General features: G+C 36.6%; 1 long non-coding RNA gene across 3 annotated transcripts; it reads right to left on the reverse strand.

Annotated features, from left to right (window-relative positions):
- Nucleotides 1-524: 524 nt before the first annotated feature.
- LOC118483697 lies at nucleotides 525-4,546 on the reverse strand. Of its 3 annotated transcripts, XR_004871099.1 has the most exons (6): nucleotides 3,806-3,966; nucleotides 3,668-3,713; nucleotides 1,701-1,862; nucleotides 1,166-1,434; nucleotides 957-1,091; nucleotides 565-889 (listed from the first exon to the last, which is right to left on the reverse strand). It is a non-coding gene; the product is annotated as an uncharacterized LOC118483697 (long non-coding RNA). The 3 variants fall into 3 exon arrangements; XR_004871100.1 differs by lacking the exon at nucleotides 3,806-3,966 and adding an exon at nucleotides 4,519-4,546 and having other exon boundaries at nucleotides 525-1,091; XR_004871098.1 differs by having other exon boundaries at nucleotides 525-1,091; nucleotides 3,806-3,967.
- Nucleotides 4,547-5,186: the final 640 nt, after the last annotated feature.

Consider the following 5,186-nt stretch of genomic DNA (forward strand, 5'->3'; position numbering starts at 1 on the left):
AGGTGACCCCATCCAACCCCTAATACCCCTTAGCCTTATAAGCCTTTTTCCCATTCGACTGCATGTTCCTCTCCAACTCCCTTGATCGTCATTTGAAAATCTGGTTGTTGATTAGGTTTTTGTTTATCCGATAGATGCGTTTAATTGTTTGTTTGCTCATTAATTTGTTGTTTTTCAGGGTTTAGCGAAATTGTTTGGTTTTTTCTTACCCCCACCGTTTTCCGGTACGTTATTGCTCGCAATGTGCTTAACTTTTTGCGATTGTTATTGGGTTTTTTGAATTATCTCTGTGGGTTTTTCAGAAGAGTAATCTCTGTAACCGTAGCTCGGTTATAATAAAAACTTGAAAAAAATGCTCGGATATTCCATGTGGTTTGCTCCATTTTCACCTTTAGTCCTTAACTTTCTAAAATTACAGCTATAGTCCCCAACTTTTGCAATTTCGTTCACGGATAGTCCCTAACGTAGATGAGAGTTGGTTTTTGGTGTTAAGTTGGTGTGAAATTACGAAAACACCCTTACTATAAAAAAATAAAAAACACTGTTTACTTCAATTCTCAAATATAGAAGAAAACTACTATTTCGAATAGAAAAATGGTTACTATGCAAATGGCTATAAATAGCATTTACAAAGCAACATGATTACATGAAAAACAATAAAATAAATAATTTCTTCTAAAGACATAGTGACTAACTCCTCTACCACGTACTATTTAACCAAGACCCGATCACCGAATCCGACCCGAAAAGACCTGACTTGATTAACTACGAACCCGTAAAACCAAAACGCTATGATCAAGTTTACGATTCTTGTCCCATAGCCAGCTATCAAAACGCTATGATCAAGTTTACGATTCTTGTCGACATCAGCTTAACGAATAATATGATTCTGAAAGAAAGAAAAATAATCAGAATAAACAACAATTAAAAACAAATTATTGATAAACTTTTCTCACTGCCTGATCATGTGTCTCTATTAAGATTTTAGATGCGACCCTTGCGTTTACAGGGTGTAACCGTACGGTGGCTTCAATAGACCGCTCGTCTTTCTCAATCGCATCGAATCCGTCGATCGTAAACGTTGGTTGTAGCTGTCAACAAACAAAATTAAGTTAGGGGTGTTATTAGTTTTATTATACTAAAACTTAAATCGTTTTCTACAAACCATTTGAGTTGTGCATTCCCCCCTACGGATAGAGTTACCATTCCTACTAGGATAATGAGTTTCGCTATATACTCTTCCTTGATTCTTATAGGCAACGTACTCCCTTCTGCTTCTGGATTTTCATAGTTGTCATAGCAATCAACTAACTGTTGAATGCTTAGAGGAGTAAAAATTTGTGGACGGTTCATTATATGCATGAATGCCTCTATGCAACCAATGGTTGCGTATGCCCAGCAAGTATTCGTGGTTGACAGTTGTACCAATCCATTCTGCAAACACATGACTTTAGTTTATGATTACCATACACATAGGTTTCAAATACTATCTCAAAAAAAAAAAAAAAAAAACCAAACCATTGTTATCTCTTAAAGGGAAAAAGGGGGTTGTTGAATTTGGTCATTGTATAAGAACAAACTTTAAACCCGATTCCAAGAACTATTTGTGTGTGTATGCATAATATTAAAGATCATTACCATAACGTATTAAACACTCGTCTTAATAACCAATTGAAATGTAATGACCAACATGTGTTTACCTCGTATTATGAAAGTAGTCTAGGCCACTCGTAGCACATATTGCTATCTTTAGAACTTGTATAATTAAAGTAGCATACGGTTTGTAAAACTTTCCATATTCCTCATCTCCAGTCGTAAGTATCCCTTGTATTATGGAGAATGTAATCTCAGTTATCTGCATGCTGAAATTATTGAGAAATTTCAAAATCAAGGTTTAAAAAAACAATTTCAGTTAGGGTTTATAATTTTTTAATTGTTCATGCCAAACTAAACTAGTTGTCTTGGTATGTTTCCTTAATCAAGCAACCTTAACATAGCCAAACAATTGTGTTTGGATTTAGGGGTGTCCAATTTACCAAACTCAAAACTAAAATCAAATAATATAACAAAATTAGAATTATTTAAACCAGACCAAATTCTAATAAGTTTTACATTTTTTGTGTCGTATTAAGTGTGTTACTTTGACTTGTATTGTTTCGTATTATGATTTACTAATTATTTAAAAATTGTAGTTTAAAACTAAAAGTTTCTATAGAGTTTAAAGCTAATACAAGTCAAAATAGATATAAATATAGAAACTTTCTAAATTTTGTGGCTAATGTCTAAATAAAAATTAAGGTCAAGTGTTCAGCTGTTGAAGGTGAGAATCCAAAAAAGGAACACGAGTTTTATTGTAGAACTATAAAACAACAAAATGGCGATTCTGATTCTAACTGACGTTGACCTCAATTAGTGATTTAAAAATGGTGTTTTAGATACTTTGGAAGCGGTTAGACGTCGGTTTTTCTGGGGCGGGGATGAAGAGAAGGCTAAAACAAGTTGGGTGTGTTGGGAAAGAGTGATCGGGTCTCCCCCCGAAAAAGGTGGTTTGGGGCTGGGTTCGCTTAAAGTAATGAATTTAAGTCTTGTTTTGAAGTGGTGGTGGAGGCTCAAACAAGAAAAGAATGCCGTGTGGAGTAGAGTTGTATCATCCATCCATTCACACCCAAGAAAGTTCTTTGTCCTTTCTACTGATTAAGGTGTCTAGATCTTGGAAAGGCATTTGTAATCTGGGAAAAGATCGTTTCACAGGTTCCTCAATGTATCAGCGTTCAAAAGAAGAATGGTGAGAGCTGTGATACTTGTTGGACGATTTGGAAGGCTCGCAATGAGGTGATTTTTGCCGGGAAAAGGGTGAGCATCGATGGGATCTTTAGCCAAGTGCAAGCAATGACTTTCTTATGGGTCAAAAGTAGGGCGAGGCGAAACCAACTCGAGTGGGAGAATTGGGTGTCCTTTAGATTTCCGGAAAATTGATTAATATTATTTTCAGTTTTGCTCAAGAGCTAAGGCCATGGGGTATGGGGCTTGGGTTGGGGCGTGGGTTGGCTGAAAACGCCCAAGCCACCACCCCGGGGGCTTGGGTTGAGCGTGGCCCCCATTGGCGTGGGTTTGAAGCCGGGCGTGGGGCGGGCTAGTAAGAGACATGGCAGGCTCTCAATGGCCAAACCAAACTCATGCCCCCCAACCCAAGCCCCACCATACCCCATGGGCGTGGGTTTGAGTGGTGGGGGGCTCCCATTCCACGTGTCAACCAATGCCCCAACCCAAGCCCCACCATACCCCATGGTCTAAATTCACCCATCTAACATTGCTCAAGAGAAGCTAATGTAAGAGACCAATTACCATAATATGAGCTAAAATGGGCACAACCATCATATAACAAATCAACAGTGGAGATTACATTTCAAAATTGGTCCGTTCAATAAGTAATTAGTAATCCCCAAATAATCTTGATAAAATAACATGTTACCAGTTCAAACATAACATGGTCAAATTCACAAATTCAAATCTAACTAATTAATCAAAACACTGTGAAAAGCAAGATATTGATGCACTAGGTTTTTTTATTATTATTATTTTAAAGCTCTTCATTATCTTAAAGAAACTGTTATAAAACTTCACATATCTCAAAAGAGGCGAAAGTAGTCTATAAAATTTTTATTACCTTACTTACTACTGCTTGAATCTGCTTCTTCTTCTTCTTCAGCTAACTGTTAAGAAGAATTCCAAACAACAATAAGTATCAGAAAGATCAAACACTCGGTCATAACCTAATATTGAAATAAGAAGCTTTTTATACTACCAAAATTTACATCCACAAGTTGCATTGGTCAGGTAAGTCGTCTGATGTAAGTAATGGTTTAATTGAAGCTGGTATATTGACAGTATGGTAGATAGATGGGGGAGTTAATTGATGAAGGCGGCAGATGGGAGTGATTAATGAAGCTATAGATGGGGGAGTTTAATTGATGAAGGCTGGTGGCAGGGGTTTAGACTATGGGGTATGGTGGGGTTTGGGTTGGGACTTGGGTTGGGCATTGGTTGACACGTGGAATGGGAAAAAAAACTCACGCCCATGGGGTATGGTGAGGCTTGGGTTGGGGGCATGAGTTGACACGTGACCATTGAAAGCCCGTCATGTCACCTTGCTAGCCCGCCCCACACCCGGTTTCAAACCCACGCCAAAGGGGTCACGCCCCAAACCCAAGCCCCAACCCAAGCCTCCGGGATGGTGACTTGGGCGTTTTCCTCCAACCCACGCCCCAACCCAAGCCCCATACCCCATCGCCTTAATGGGAAATTTGTTCCAAAAGGATTTTTTGGGTTCGAATAAGTTAGAATTTTTTACTTTTAAAAAACCCTTTTATCATTTTTTTTTCTTGCATTTGCCAAAACATTATTTTTTAACTTATTAACTTTTATCAAGTCAGTAAGTTAAAAGTTGGTGTAAAATAAGTAATCCCAAACACCCACTTACTCACTGATGATTAAGTAAAAACAAAGTCAGGGGTTTACCTTTGGTGTTGAAGCTATCTCTTAACGGTGGAGGAACCACATGGAGATCCAAATTTTTTAGAACGGTGATGATGGGATTGAGGCAAAGAGGAAAGGGTGGTTCTTTATTTGTAGAGTAAAATTTAAAATGTGTTTTCTGCTTTTTTTTTTTAATGAAAATGACCGATCATAAAGTACTGTGGAAGTACGGTCAATAAAATGGGTGTAAAAAGTGTGATATATAGTCAATATTCTAATAGTAAATTGTTAAAATCGTCCATGAGATTTGAACATATTTGTCATTTTCATCCAAAACAACTTTTTTATACAATATACTTCTTCACTTTTGAAATTTTTTGTCATTTTCATACAAACGTCTAATTTGCTTTATTTTTTCTATCAAAAATTTGGATGAAAATGAAAAAAAATCACAAATCTCAGGGACGATTTTGGCAAAAAAAAAAAAAGTTAGACGTTTGAATGAAAATGACAAAAAAATCTCAAAGGTGAAGGACTATATTGTACAAAAATGATGTATTAAATGAAAATGACAAAAATGCTCAAACCTCAGGGACGCTTTTGGCAATTTACTCATTTTCTAAAATTATAGCTTTTGTTAATTAAACTTTAGTTTACGGAGTCATGTAGTAGATGTTTTCTTTTTAAAAAATTAATTTGTGAAATTATTT

The sequence above is a fragment of the Helianthus annuus genome, chromosome 2 (genome assembly GCF_002127325.2).
Source record: "Helianthus annuus cultivar XRQ/B chromosome 2, HanXRQr2.0-SUNRISE, whole genome shotgun sequence".
Classification (NCBI taxonomy): domain Eukaryota; kingdom Viridiplantae; phylum Streptophyta; class Magnoliopsida; order Asterales; family Asteraceae; genus Helianthus; species Helianthus annuus.